We start from the raw sequence: 13812 nt of genomic DNA on the forward strand, positions 1-13812 counted from the left end.
TTAGAGAAATAATTAAGAACTTAGGCCTGACTACCTAGTAGAAAAAGCTGCTGTTTAGTAAGTGGCCCTCTCCCCTTCCACTTCCTACAGTAGTCAACTTTGACACTGAGGACACAAGGAAGGCCACCAAGAAAGTTTCTGATAACATGCACGGCAAGCACAGGAAATGACCAAGGAAGGCCACAGATAGAAAAATCTCCTTTGGAGTTAGTCTCACTTTAAGAAAATTCAAGGAAAAAAGTTGGATGTTGCCAATTCCATAAATTAAAGGTGACTACTACAGAGAAAGCGCTGGTTATTTAGATCCTTGAAGCATCAATTTGAGAAATATTTACGAAACCCCATGTAAGAGATCAAATAGATTCAGACATGCCATTAACCTAATTGATTAGCTCACAATCTAGAAATACAAGGTCAACTGTTATGCACAAAGAAAACAGGAACATCCAGCAAAAAAGATTGCTTCCAAACAGGGAAACCAGGCCTTACAAAAATTTCATAAGCATTCATGCAGAAAGGCACTCCAGGTAGAGGGAACGAAATGAACATAGGCGTAACATCACTGGAGCCATCCATTTTCCAGCTTCTACCCACCAGTAGAAGCTGACTGGTGGATGATGATGGAAAAGATGAGCGGAGGCCAAGTTATGAAAGCCAGACCAAGAAACTGGACTTTATTCTAAAAGCGATATAGGCAATCCATTTGGGTCCCCAGTACATTTTAAGTAAGGTTTACTTTACGCAAGAGTTGCATGCGTATCAGAGCATGATCTGTTACAAAATTCAAGGAATGCCCTTATTTTCTTTGTTCTCCTGAGGCAGCCCCCAAAAACCTCCACTGGAATCCTCTGGAACTGTCCAAGGGTCTTCATAAAAGGCCCTTGGGGATCCTCCCCAATTTGATATTTGAGAGCATGAAGGTCAGTGGATCTCAGCAAGTGTTGGGAACTACAGCCCAACACTACCCCTGCCATACACCCTTCTCTCAAGGAGAGACCGAGGATATGACCGCTGTTTGTGGAACTCTACCCAAACGTCCATGCACTCCACAGAATGGAGTTATCTCATGACAGATTGAGAGGGGACCTGGGTCAAATTTCTATCTTTCTCACCCCTTAGGACTCAACAGGCCATTGCCTCCCCTTCCCTTTCCCACCACAGCCTCTCAGAGCAGGGGCAGGAACATCAGACAGTTTGAGCAGCCCGGGCTATACTGGGAGGAACTCCACACACCTCAGTACAGTTCAGTTTCCTTTAGTAATCTGTGAATCGCAAACTGACTTACAGCATAGTTTATAAACTTTTAACACAAATCTTTTTTTTTAAATGCCTATTGAGGTGGCCTCCAAGGGCTCTGTGGAGCAAACTTGAAAAACACTGGCCTCTAAGGGCTCTGTGGGGCAAACTTGAAAAACACTGGTCTATCCAGATTCCCAGGGTTCAGTTTCCATGCACAAGTTAGGACGGTGAGCTCAGAACCTATGTGTCCACCGAGCAATGCCCTTGAATAATCTGGAGTCTGTCACATGCAGACTAGGAAAGAGTCAGGACTGACTTACAACCCATGAGGCTGCAGCTAAGTCCCAAAATTCCCTCAGCTGCACACTGGCTCATGGTCGCTTACCAGTCCCACTTACACAGAACTCAGGAGCAGCAAGTCTCTGTGGCTAGGAGAAACCCTGCTGATCCCTGAAATCTCAGCATCAGCACTTCATCCTTTGGATAAAGCACTCACCAGCTCCCTAGAAGGAAACACCCATCCTATACAGTACTCCCATGAGAAGAGCAGAGCAGTTATATCCCAGGCACTCAAGGTAGGCCCTGTGACTTCAAGAAAGTGGCAAATCTCACCCCCACTGCCTCTTCCCCTTGGTCCCTACACACAACCATCCTCACACCTCCTGGCCACCTATAACTACAAAGCACTCAGAGAAAAGTTCTATAGGTTCTTATCTGGTGTGACTGGCCTGGCCTTCTCTTCCAGCCTTACTTAGGAGTCTCAGACCTTCAGCCTCCACAGGGCATTTAGCTCCTCTGTGCTGAGGGGAATATGGAATCCAGACATGCTAGGAGGCACAAAGTGGCCTCCTCTTCCCCAGCTGATGAGAGCTGGAGGCAGCCAGCAACATACCAAAAAGCTTCCCCCACTTAGTCCTCCTCTAAAAAATAGTGCACACCTTCTTAAGTCTATGGGCAGACTATGAAGAACTTAGGGATTTCAAAAGGATGCACCAACCTTTGGAGAGAAAGCAGAGCCCTGTGAGTGACTATGACTAAAATCAACCCATGAGTTTAAACCCAACTGGCCAGCCTCCCCGGAGGCCCTCTGCAATCTGCTGCACCCCCCCCCACCCCCGCCCAGCCTGTTGCCCCATCACTCCCAAGCCTCTGTTTCCTGTCTGTCAACAAGTGGTGAGTTGGGCCAGATGGCTTTAGAGTCTCACAGACACTGGTTCAGTTCTACATCTGCCTTTACTAGCTGTACGACTACCCACAAGTCACTTAATTTCTCTAAAGGCCCCTATAACACAGGGGATAAAAAGCTGAGGACTAAATAAGACAAGGTATGTAAAGCACTCACCCAGCACAGCAGCCAGCATCATATGTACTCATGAAACATTAGTTGCTCTTTCTACTACTGTCCCATCCACATCACTGTGCCTTCCCCAAATAACCCACCCTCCCCAGTAGCTCTGTATTCTCTTGCTCACCTAGAAATTTCTCCCTGTCTCTGTCAGCCAATCAAAAGTTTCTCTTGTCTCAACTACTACCTTTTCCAAGGGCTCTTCCCTGTCCATTCAAGCCCCCAGGAATCTCTCCTATCTCTCCTATTTTTCTTTTACCTGGCCCACATCACACAATGCAAGGTCTCTTCCCTTTCCAAACTAAAAAAACTGAGGATCTGGGACTCAATATCCCATCTGGCTAATGGGGTTATAATCTTCAGCCTCCTTTTTGCTGACTGAGGTACTTTTAAGTTCCCATGAGATAGCATGCCAAACAAAACACAACATATGTGTATATTCACAGATTGCTTCAAACATCTGCTTAAACCTTTGCAGTAGGTTGGGTAATTTTATTCAGTGCCTGCAAATGAATTTTGTTAACTTATGTGTTTTATAAGCAGACACAGAATTCAGACTTTTTTCTTTAACATTTTAGCAGTAAGACCTGAGTCTAATAAAGTGCACTCTTCACATATTAATTGCAATACACATAACAACTCATTAGTATGATCTCTATTTTATAGATAAGGCAACTGAGACATAGAAACAATTAGTATTTTCCACCCACTTATGGTACAACTAGCAAGTGGGAGCCAGGTTCAAGGTAGGAGGTCAAGCTCTGGAGTTCCCTTTCTCAATCCTGCAGCTGTCCCTTACCAGTCAAACTGTAATTTCTTGATAATATTGCTTCCAGCAAAGGTGTCTTATTCCCTCACCTCTACTGATGTGGTATCATGAGGGCCTCTCTATAGCTAGAGGGCCCACATATCACCATATATACACAGAATACTAGTTCCCTAAGAAGTGAAGGAAAGGGGTTATCATCCAGATGTGCATGCCTGGCTTCACGTTAAAAGTCAATCTGTGGTGCTTCTTAAGAATACCAAACTTGATTCCCACACAAGATGAATTAAGTCAGAATCTGTGGGGTGGGGCCCAAGTTTGAAATTGTGTCCAAGTGATTTTAATGTCTAGCAGTCAGCGTGGAGAACCATTGATTTAGACCAGAGTTTCTCAAGATTTAATGTCCACAGAACTCATCTGGAGATCTTCTTAAAATGTAGTTTAATTCTGTATGTAGTAGTAGCTCTGGGGTGAGCCTAAGAGTCTGTAGTTCTTGTAAGCCCCAGGTGATACCAATTCCAAAAACCTGTGGGGCAATTGTGACCTCAAGGCCACATGTGGGCTTCCAGATCCGTAAGTGCTGCCCTTAGACTGAATCCAAACTTCACAAAACAATGCCTTTATTAAGAGACCACCACCCCTGCAAGGTCCACTGTCCTTGGAAATCTCCAGGATACTTTCAGGGGGTTCATGAGGTCAACTATTTTCTTAGCAATATTAATTTGTTATTTATCTTTTTACTATGTTGACATTTGCACTAATGGTGAAGCAATGTTGGATAAAACTGGTGGCATCTTACCTTAAGACAGAGGCAGCAACCTGTACTTGCTGTCACCTGCTCTTCACTTGCAGTTTTAAAACAGTTTCACTTAATATCTCTGATGAAGTGGGCAAAATTACATTTTCATCAAATTTTGATCCTTGAGCACATGTCTTTTAATATACTGTGTGACAAAACACTTCTTGGAAGTATACATAAGGCAATTCTCTATTGTCTCAGTCCAAACTAAACTAGACCTTTGTTTTTAGCAAAACACTAATTTTAAGCCTGGATAATCATAAGTTATCTGTTACGTTCACAAATCAAGGTTACTCAGGCTTCAGTATTTAGTAGACATTATCTCAAATATGAAAAAACTAAGCCCATCACTCAAAGATAATTTACATCATTTATTTTCAATAATAAAATTTGTTTTCAATTATCTAGGCATGGTGGTGCATACCTGTAGTCCTAGCTACTGGTGGGGGAGAGCCTGAGGCAGGAAGATCGCTTGAGCCCGGCAGTTTGAGGTTGCAGTGAGCTATAAAGACTCCACTGTACTCTAGCCCAGGTGACAGAATGAGACTGTCTCAAAAAAAATAAAATAATTCATGTTTTTAAGAAAAAAACAATTTCAGAAGACTCAAATTTATCACAATTAACTTAAAAGCATCTCAATACTTATAAATATGTAAAAGATCCAAGTATCTTATAAAGTCAGAATTTGTAAAATATAAAATGATGCCATCTCACTAATTTCTTTTTTGTTTTTATATGGTTACTTTCATGTGCATCATTTATATTAATATGTGATGGCTTTACTATGGTTACATTAACTAAAAATATTTTTTGATTTCTTGGTTTCAGTTTCTAAAACAGTAAACTTTGATACAACCCACAAAGCTCTTTTGCATCTCAATAATTTTGAAAAATGTAAAGGGACTCTGACAACATTTTCAGATCATTTGTTTAAACTATCTCCTTCTAGCCCCCTCCTTTACAGATGGAGAATCTGAAGCTCAGAGAAAGACAAAGACTTGTCCAGAGTCATTTGGGAGGCTCGTGGCTAGGCTCTAGGTCCCCTGCTTTCAAGCTCACTGTCTTAATCCCCAGGACATCCTAGGAGGTCCTAAAATAAAGGAGTAAGAGAGATGCCAGCCTTACCTGCTATGGCTGGACAGCAAGGAGACCCTGGAAGGCTTTGTTGTCATTAACTGTAGAAGAAAAAGAAAAAGAAATCACTGCTTTAGGGCCTGAGCCTCAGCTCCGCCGCTGCTCAGGCATCTGGCCATTTAGGAAACAGCTTTCCTTCCACATTACTAGGCCCTGTCACAAGTCATAAATGAATACTGGGGCAAGAATCTAAATTGGTTGATCTCCGCTAACTCTTAATTGGGATCTGAGAAAGAGGCCTTGGTCTCACATTCTCATGACCTCTTCTACCTACATCCTTACTTATTAATAGAATCTGAGTGACAGCTTCTATTTCTCTTCCCAAAAGTGCCTATAGAAGAGAACAAACAAAATTATCATGCCCACAAGACAAGACAAGTGAAATGTTAAACTTGGCCCACCTAGGTGACTTACTGAAGAGAAAACATTAAAATCTTTCCATGCCCATATAAAGAAATCTAGGCTTGACCAAGGCCCCAACAGGCATCTAGTCCAACCACTTTGGAACATATACCCGTGTCTGTTCCTGGACACAGGAGGTTCACCATCTCTTACAGGAGTCCATCTAACTTAAAAGTTTTCCATGAGATGTTTTTTTCTTATGGTGTGCCAACATCTGCCACCTGGCTGTTTTATCCAAATGGCCACATGAAGAACCACCAAGCACAAACTCCTGTGTCTTCTCTCCTCCAATCTGGGCATCCCGAGTGCTTTCAATGCTCATCCTATGAACACTCAACAGCTTTCAGGAGCCTGCCCATTCTCTGTACTGGTGCTACTTGGATCACTGAATCTCAAAGTTGAGTCTATGGATGGACAACTATAATAAAAAACACAAATGCATGCAAGGAAGCAGTGAGACTTTATAGATATAAAAACCTTTAGAAGTTGAAAACAAAGTCAGTGACCATGTTCAGAAGAGGGTATGAGAACACTATCAGGGAAGAAATTTACAATGACCCAGAGCAAATCTGAGATTACTTAGGCCACTGGCCCTGCCTGTGTCACAGAACTGTGGCAAAGAGTAAATTAGAGGAAAGACGGTCTTGGCTGAAATTCTATTCTAGTTCTCAAACACTGGTTCCCAGACTAGCTGAATTTGACTCAACCTACACAACATTTTAAAAATTCAGAGACTTGAGCCCCACCCTCAGGGTGACGGTGAATAAATCTATGCTAGAACTCAGCCTATACCTACTCAATCAATTCTCTTCTCCAAGTACTTTTGGGGAAGAAATAGAAGCCACTGAGAGCCTGTTGGTGAGTAAGAATGTGAGCAGAGGTCTTCACAAGGGAATGAGTGAGAGTAAGGCCTCTCTCCCAGGTACAAATTAAAATCTAAGCTGGAACTTGTCTTCTGTGGTAACTCTAGTTGGCTCAGGGAAAGAAAGCACTGCCACATTGGAGAATCATTGCTATAGATCAGGCGTCCTCAAACTTTTTTAAACAGGGGGCCAATTCACTGTCCCTCAGATCATTGGAGGGCTGGACTATAGTTTAAAAAAAAAAAAAAAACTATGAACAAATTCCTATGCACACTGCACATATCTTATTTTGAAGTAAAAAACAAAATGGGAACAAATACAATTCACACCGCTTCATGTGGCCCGCAGGCCGCAGTTTGAGGACACCTGCTATAGATCATGTGAGTTTTGAGAAAATGACATCACTGGGGGCAGAAAGGTAGCTTTCATTAGCACTTTCCTGTTTTGAACTTTAGAATGTATATTATTTCTTTCTCCTTTGGGGGGTGGGGAACAGGGGAGAGAATGAAGGAGATGAGAAACAGGATGATCAGAAAAAGTAAGGCATAAGACAAATCTTGCACAGCTAGTGCCAGGATGCTGAAATACTCTGATGAGGGAAATGGTGTGGATCAGGCTTCTAAAGTGAAGGTGTTAATGAAATGAAAGGCAGATCTATACCCAGAAGCAGCCTGGAAAACTCTCAAAGTTTTTCAGAGAATCCAAAAACAATGGAAATTGTTTTCTCTGATATCCCCATTTAGTTTACTAGGGGAAGGAAGTTAGGATGGAATGCCCTTTTTTTGCTAACACCAAGCTAATGGATTTAACCAAAGAATGTGCAAACAAGATTCAACATTCCTAAACTGTGTAGTTTTTTTCCCTCCCTTCTCTATACAGTTTTTGCTTTTGTTGGGATTACGCAAACCCCACTGATCAATCTCTCCTGAATAAAAATGAACAGTGAACTATTAATTAATTAAATATCTTTGAGTCATTCTTTGACAATTTCCCATTAGTTCCATGTTCTTCCTACCAGCCAGGACCTGATCCTGGTGTTCCCATCCCACCTCTATTGTCCATGGCAAAAATTCAGTGAAGATTCTTTGGGTAGAATATTCACAGAGGCACCCAGAATGACAGGCACACAAGTCCCAGGGTCTGAAGAGGAGGGATGGGGCCCCTGCCCCCTCAAACCAGCACATTCTATAACCCTCATGCACAGAACCTCTGAAGACAATTGTTTTGTAAGTCTTTGGGTGATCAGACAAGTAGGGACACAGCTATGAGAAGGCAGTTTTAAGGACAGATCCAGTCTACTTAGAGAATTAACTGACAATGGACTAAAACCAGAAAGAGCTAGGTTCTGTTCCAACATCTGCAGTAGAATGGCTGTGTGACCATAGGTAAGTTCTTTCTTTTATTCTAGTAATAAGCATTTGCACACCTACTCTGATACGAGTACTTCCCCCCTCTCTCAACTAGAGAAATGATTTAGTTGGTGTTTTCCAATCTTTTTCACCATCAAGAATTCCTTTTACTATGCTACCTCCCGCTTTTAACTCTCAGAGATGCAGGTGACTTGACTAACACTCAGTGCTTTGATGTGTAGATAGATACCAATGTGACCATGTAGAGCTCATACAACTCCAAGCAAAACCCCAAAGCATCCTATTCTGTGTTAAATATATAGGCTTTTTTCACTTGTTACTCCATTAAAGGTTTCTACCACAACCCTAACGGGACAAGGACAATTATCTCCGTTAGAGGTCTCTTAAGATTTTTTTTTTGACAGATCCCAGGGTTATCTTTCATGTCAAACTGGCTTTCAATTACAGTCACTGATTCCTATGCACAATAAAATATATCTGAACTAGTACAGGTACTGTACATACAGGAACACCACCGCAAGGAAGAAGTGTTCCCAAGCACCAAACTTCAAGCCCTCAGAATCTGGCAGGACCACAAAGTCTCTGTTCTCTGAGTGCTTAACCTTGCCAAACCTTATCTGGGTCCTGCTCACTGATTCCTTCAGCTGCTGCCAACAGAACTGACATGCTCTTTCCTCCCTTGAGTCCAAGGCTCAATAGTGCTCTATGTAAAGGCTCCATATTAATGTGATATTACCACCTTTGTTGTACCGTTGGAAAATTCCACGAGCTAAATAAATCCTCAACTAAGGAGAGACACATAGCACAAAACTGTTTAAGGGTCAGAGAAAGGGAGCAATCACCAAAAGGTGAGCAGCAGAGCTGGGCTAGAACCATAGGCTCAAACCCTCTAGAGTATTCTGTGGTCACTTCCAACCTTAACACTTCAGTTATTTCCCAAATGAGAAAGCAAAGCCCTTTAAAAATTACAGAAAAACAAGACTGTAACTGCAACAGAGAAAAACAATCTACCAAGTGAGCTCAGATGAGGATTCACCAGCCAACACCCTTTCCTCCCCTCCAACTAGCAATGAAACAGGGCTCAGTCACTCCTGCAAACTTGGCTGGAAAGAAGAGTCCTGGTAAGGGAGAAAACCACCCCTCAATCTTCAGGAGACTGAGTGGTGCCTCCAAGGATGTTATCATCACCTGTTTGTCACCCACTCAAATCCCCAGGAGCATTGAAGAGAAAAATGTATGCCTTCTTCCCTTAGTTCCTCAGGTTGGGGATTTAGGGGTAAAGGGGTTTGCATTGGTAGGTAGAGAACTCACCTGGGAGCATACACAGATGGAAGGTTGCAGGCAGCTTGGCAAAAGGCACTCTATGGCCAACCTGTCCATGGCATCCCTGGCAATTTAGCTGCTCCAAATAGAGATCCAAAGGGGAACTGCTGGCTGGTAGAGGGGCACCAAAGACCACTCACCACCTATGGCCTGCTTGCTTCCCCACCCAGCCTAGCCCAAAGGAAATCAGGAGGGAGACAGTGAACAAAGCAGGAAAAGAGAAAAATTTTCACTTGGCATCCCTCTCCCTTGAAACTTACAACCCAAGCAACATACCAGACCTACAACAATTGCAAAAATATATTTTCCCTTCCCATTCAAACAAAGTCATAAAATCCCCAGAGGCATCTGTATAAAAACACATGAACTTTTCTTAAAAAACAAGTACCACAAAACTTCCAATTTAAGGAGGCCCAACCCACCAACAGAAACAAATAAGTGACACACACACCCAGCTGTCACTTTGGCCCCCACATCACCTCTCCCTCCCAGGATCTCCCTTCTAAATTCTCTTTGGCTTAGAGCATTCTTGCTTCTTAAATTTTTCCCCAGCAAACTCATTCCTCTTCCCAGGCTATCTGCCCTATGCAGCCTTTCCCAGAGTTAATGCCACAGTCCTCTTCCCCGAAGACCCTTTACACACCCTGCTGTGGTAGCTTTTAAGTTCAGCTACCAGGAGCTGCCAACAAGAAAAGCATCAAGCTAGCTGACTGTGGCCCTTCTGGAATGCATAATTCAGCTTTTTAATATAAAGCATACTAATTTAAAAATGATGACAAGTCTGGGCGTGAGGACAGAGTACAGAGAAACACAAGTGAACTATTTAAGAAAACTGTTCTGTATCTTTATTGTGGTGGGGGTTGAGTATTTAAAGTCAACAAACTGTACATTTAAATTAGCAATTTTTATTATATGTAAATGGCATCTTAAACAAAAAAAAGAGAAGGTAAAATGCTGGAAACCAATTCAAAAATTTTTTAAACTAGACAGACCTCACATTCTTCTTAATAAAGTACCACAAGAATGGAAAAGCAAGTATCCAATGTGCTCAATTCTAATATGAATCCAGTAGATGATCTAATACATGCCCACATAAGACAAAAACTCAATTCAATTCGAAATCGAGGAGGAGGAAGAAAGAAGGGGGCAGAGGGGAAGCGGTGTGCTCCTACTTAACTGGCACATTAAGAGTATGGCACTCTGGCACTCTACCAATGGCAACAGAGACTCTGTCTCCAAAAAAAAGAGGAAATGGTACACCTTCTGGGTGCAGGACACAACTACAACAGGGACTTTACCTAACAAATGCAAACATTGTAACCTAATTGTATGTACCTTCACATGAATCTGAAATAAAAATAAATAAATAAACTAGACAGACCAAACAAAACACATCTGTTAATCTGGCCTGCAGTTTGCCAGCTCACACCTTTGTGTTTACTGTAATTATCTGTTCACTTATCTATCATTTGGGGTTAGAAATTCTTGAAGGTCTGATATACTTGCAAATTGTCTGACAAAATACAGCAATCAGTTGTAGCCTTAGTCCTGTCATTTTACATTGTGAGCTGTGCAGACTCAGGCAAGTTACTTAACCTTTCTGTGAGCTGTTGGGGGGGGGGGGTTTGGTAAAGGAAGAGCTAACATCTCCTTCGTATGTCTGAAGTGAACAATAACAGAGAAGATGATTTTAAAATAAATGTAAGACCATGTCACCATTTCAAAAGCAACTACCAAGGTTAATTCAGAAAACCACCAATTACAAGAAATTCAGTTCTTGTAATAGAAGAAATATCTGTAGAAAAATATGGTTATTGAGAATGAGGCTGAGTAGTCCTAAGAAAACCTTCACATTTTAAGTCCACTAAAACCAAGACTGTGATCTTGTATATCTAGTAAATTAATAAGAATGAGCACTCATATTTACCTCAAATCCAAGGATATCCTGAGATGATGCTTCAAAGTTTAGCTCTGAATCCCATAGAATTTAAGTTCAATGTTTGTTGAAGGACTAAATGATACAGATACGGGGCTGCTGCTGCTGAAGGCAGTGAGAAAGCGGGTATGTTGGGGTGACAAGGGAAGGAGGGCAGGAAATGAACTATTATTTGGAAAAACCAGCCTCTGAAACGTCTTTGTCCTTCAATTCAGGTACCTTGACTTTCTCAGGATTCATTTTCAAGGTTACATTCTAAAAGTTCAATTCATAGCAAATTCAGATATCAAAAGTCTGAGTGCTGGTGCTGGAGGATCCAAGGGTTTCTTATTCTCTATCTTCTCCTGTTTCTTATCAGATTCGGATTTGGATTCAAGACTTCGATTTTGATTCAGACTCAGACTTTACCTCAGGCACATATTCTGTACCATCCTCTTCACCCACACTACTTCCTCTTCATCACTTGTCTTCCTTTTCTTTCCTCCACTCCTTTATTTTTCATGTTCATTTGCATCTCATTATAGGCAGACAGCAATTTACTGAAATCTGTTTTAAAACCAAACTTCCATCCAGGAAAGGATCTCTATCAATTGCAGCATTAATGAGGTCTGAGGCCTGGTGTAAGACAGAATTCAATTGCCTCTATGGATAGAGAAAGGCTCATTTATCACCAAAGACTGAAACTTAAGCAGCTTATTAATTTCCTTGATAATGATAAATTTAAAAACCCATCTATCCACTCAGCACCTTAGCTTAGTGGTTAGGATGCCGCCACATGCACAGGGGCTGGTGGGTTCAAACCCAGCCCAGGCCAGCTAAACAATGACAACTGACAACTGCAACAAAAAATAGCCAGGTGTTGTGGTGGGTGCCTGAAGTCCAGCTACTTGGGAGGCTGAGGCAAGAGAATCATTTATGCCTAAGAGTTTGAGATTGCTATGAGCTGTTACACCACAGCACTCTACCAAGGGCGACATACTGAGACTCTGTCTCAAAAATAAATAAATAAATAAATAAATAAACAAAACCCATCTGTCTAGCAAACACTGATTTTTCAACTTCTTCATCAGCTCTAGGGAAATATGCATAATCAGTCACAACATCTTCTCGAAGTTTCCAGCACCCTTTATTAAGAAGAGCTGGTTTTACATTATCCATTACCTCTTTTACCAGTACCAAAGCAACAGCAATGTTGTAACGTTGCCATTTTCTTTCAAACTAAAGCGAGGGTTTTTTCAACACAGTCAGCCAAGTTGTCAAACATATATTTGGTGTAACATCTCCCGAATGCTTCAATTATACCCTGATCAAAGGGCTGAAGAAAGCTCCTGCCTTTTGGAGGGAGAATTACAACATTAGAAAGAACAAAGAATAATGAGTCTGGATGAGTGGGATCTTTGTCCACAACTAGCAATACACTGAATTTCAAATGTTTTTGTTAAGTAACTTCAGACTTGATAGAAAATTACGAAACTCATCCAGAAAGCTTAGGCAGCAGTTACTGAGAATATAGGGAGTAATCGCTGGAACACAGGAAGGTATTTTTTTTTTTAATCCCAAAACATAAGTGGGATTAGGGTCTTTGTAGAGCAGGAGTCTTCTTAACATTTTGTCATCTGAGGCACTGGCACAAAAAAAGAGTGAAATCCTGTCCTTAACTTCCTCTTATCTTTCCAGATTTTTCCCTAAAAATATGAGGAGGCATGCACTTCCAAAATAGGCTCATCTCTTTGGCACTGAAGATCTGCTAAGACATAGAGAGCCTCTAGCTCTCTGATCAGTCTATCCAGTTGCTTGGGATACTGGGATGCCGACCCAGCATTTAACTGTTCTTCCTACCTCATCAACCTCCTATTTCCCAAGTAGCGATGTTTAGTTTTTAAACCATTCCTCGCTCGCATGTAACTCATCTGGTTTGCCCTCCCCAGAGATTTCCACCGCTTCCTTATCAATATATTTGGCCTAGTTGCAAGTAGTTTTTCAGGTCAGATCCTCTCCCCGCTCTACCTCCAAAAGGTTAACTGAGTCTCCATCTTGATGTTTACATCACGTGAAATGCCCAGCAGCCAGAAGCAAAAGGGTGACATATTCTCCACGTTGGCCCTCTCGCTTTTCTTTAATGGTGAGCAAAGCTGACTGATTAACGCCAAAGAGGCAACACCCTTCCCTCTGACTCACAACTTCGTGCAGCTTCTCGGTAACATTTATCTTGTCTTCCAGAGGCATGACCCTCCGCCTCCTCCGGACGCGTGTCTGATCAGGATCTAGATTCCACCAAGGCCTCGGCTCCGCCTATGGTGGCCTCCACCACCGCTGTGGTCGTCGCCGCCGAGAGCCGGGCTTTGGAGCTGGCAGGCCGCCGACTTCCAGTGAGTCCTCACCCTCGGCGCTCAGCTTTCCCGGCATTTGGCTGGTTTTCGCCCTCCGCGCTAGACACGTAAGCCAACTGGAAAACCTGACCGAATGCCCACCTGAGCAGCGTCCCGGATGACCGCACGCCGAAAAACCTGCAACTCCTGGCTGCCTTGGTCACGGCCCTAAATGGGCCTTTCTCGCGAGGCTTGCAGCTCCGTAGCATCTTGGGGTCCGGGAGCCGGGGATCAGGTGATATCGCGAGACTCGGGAAGGCTCCCCG

General features: G+C 42.5%; 1 long non-coding RNA gene across 2 annotated transcripts in view; it reads right to left on the bottom strand.

Annotated features, from left to right (window-relative positions):
- The window catches only part of LOC128567150 (uncharacterized), a 31579-nt gene extending 19016 nt beyond the window's left edge, over positions 1–12563 (bottom strand). The window contains exons 1-3 of one of the 2 annotated variants that reach the window (XR_008374804.1): positions 11169–12563; positions 5275–5324; positions 4574–4695 (exon numbers count right to left, since the gene is read on the bottom strand). This is a non-coding gene — a long non-coding RNA (uncharacterized LOC128567150). The remainder of the gene's footprint in view (positions 1–4573; positions 4696–5274; positions 5325–11168) is intronic. The other variant, XR_008374801.1, reaches the window with a different exon arrangement.
- Between the last annotated feature and the right edge of the window lie 1249 nt (positions 12564–13812).

This window comes from Nycticebus coucang, chromosome 2 (assembly GCF_027406575.1).
Source record: "Nycticebus coucang isolate mNycCou1 chromosome 2, mNycCou1.pri, whole genome shotgun sequence".
NCBI classification, from domain to species: domain Eukaryota; kingdom Metazoa; phylum Chordata; class Mammalia; order Primates; family Lorisidae; genus Nycticebus; species Nycticebus coucang.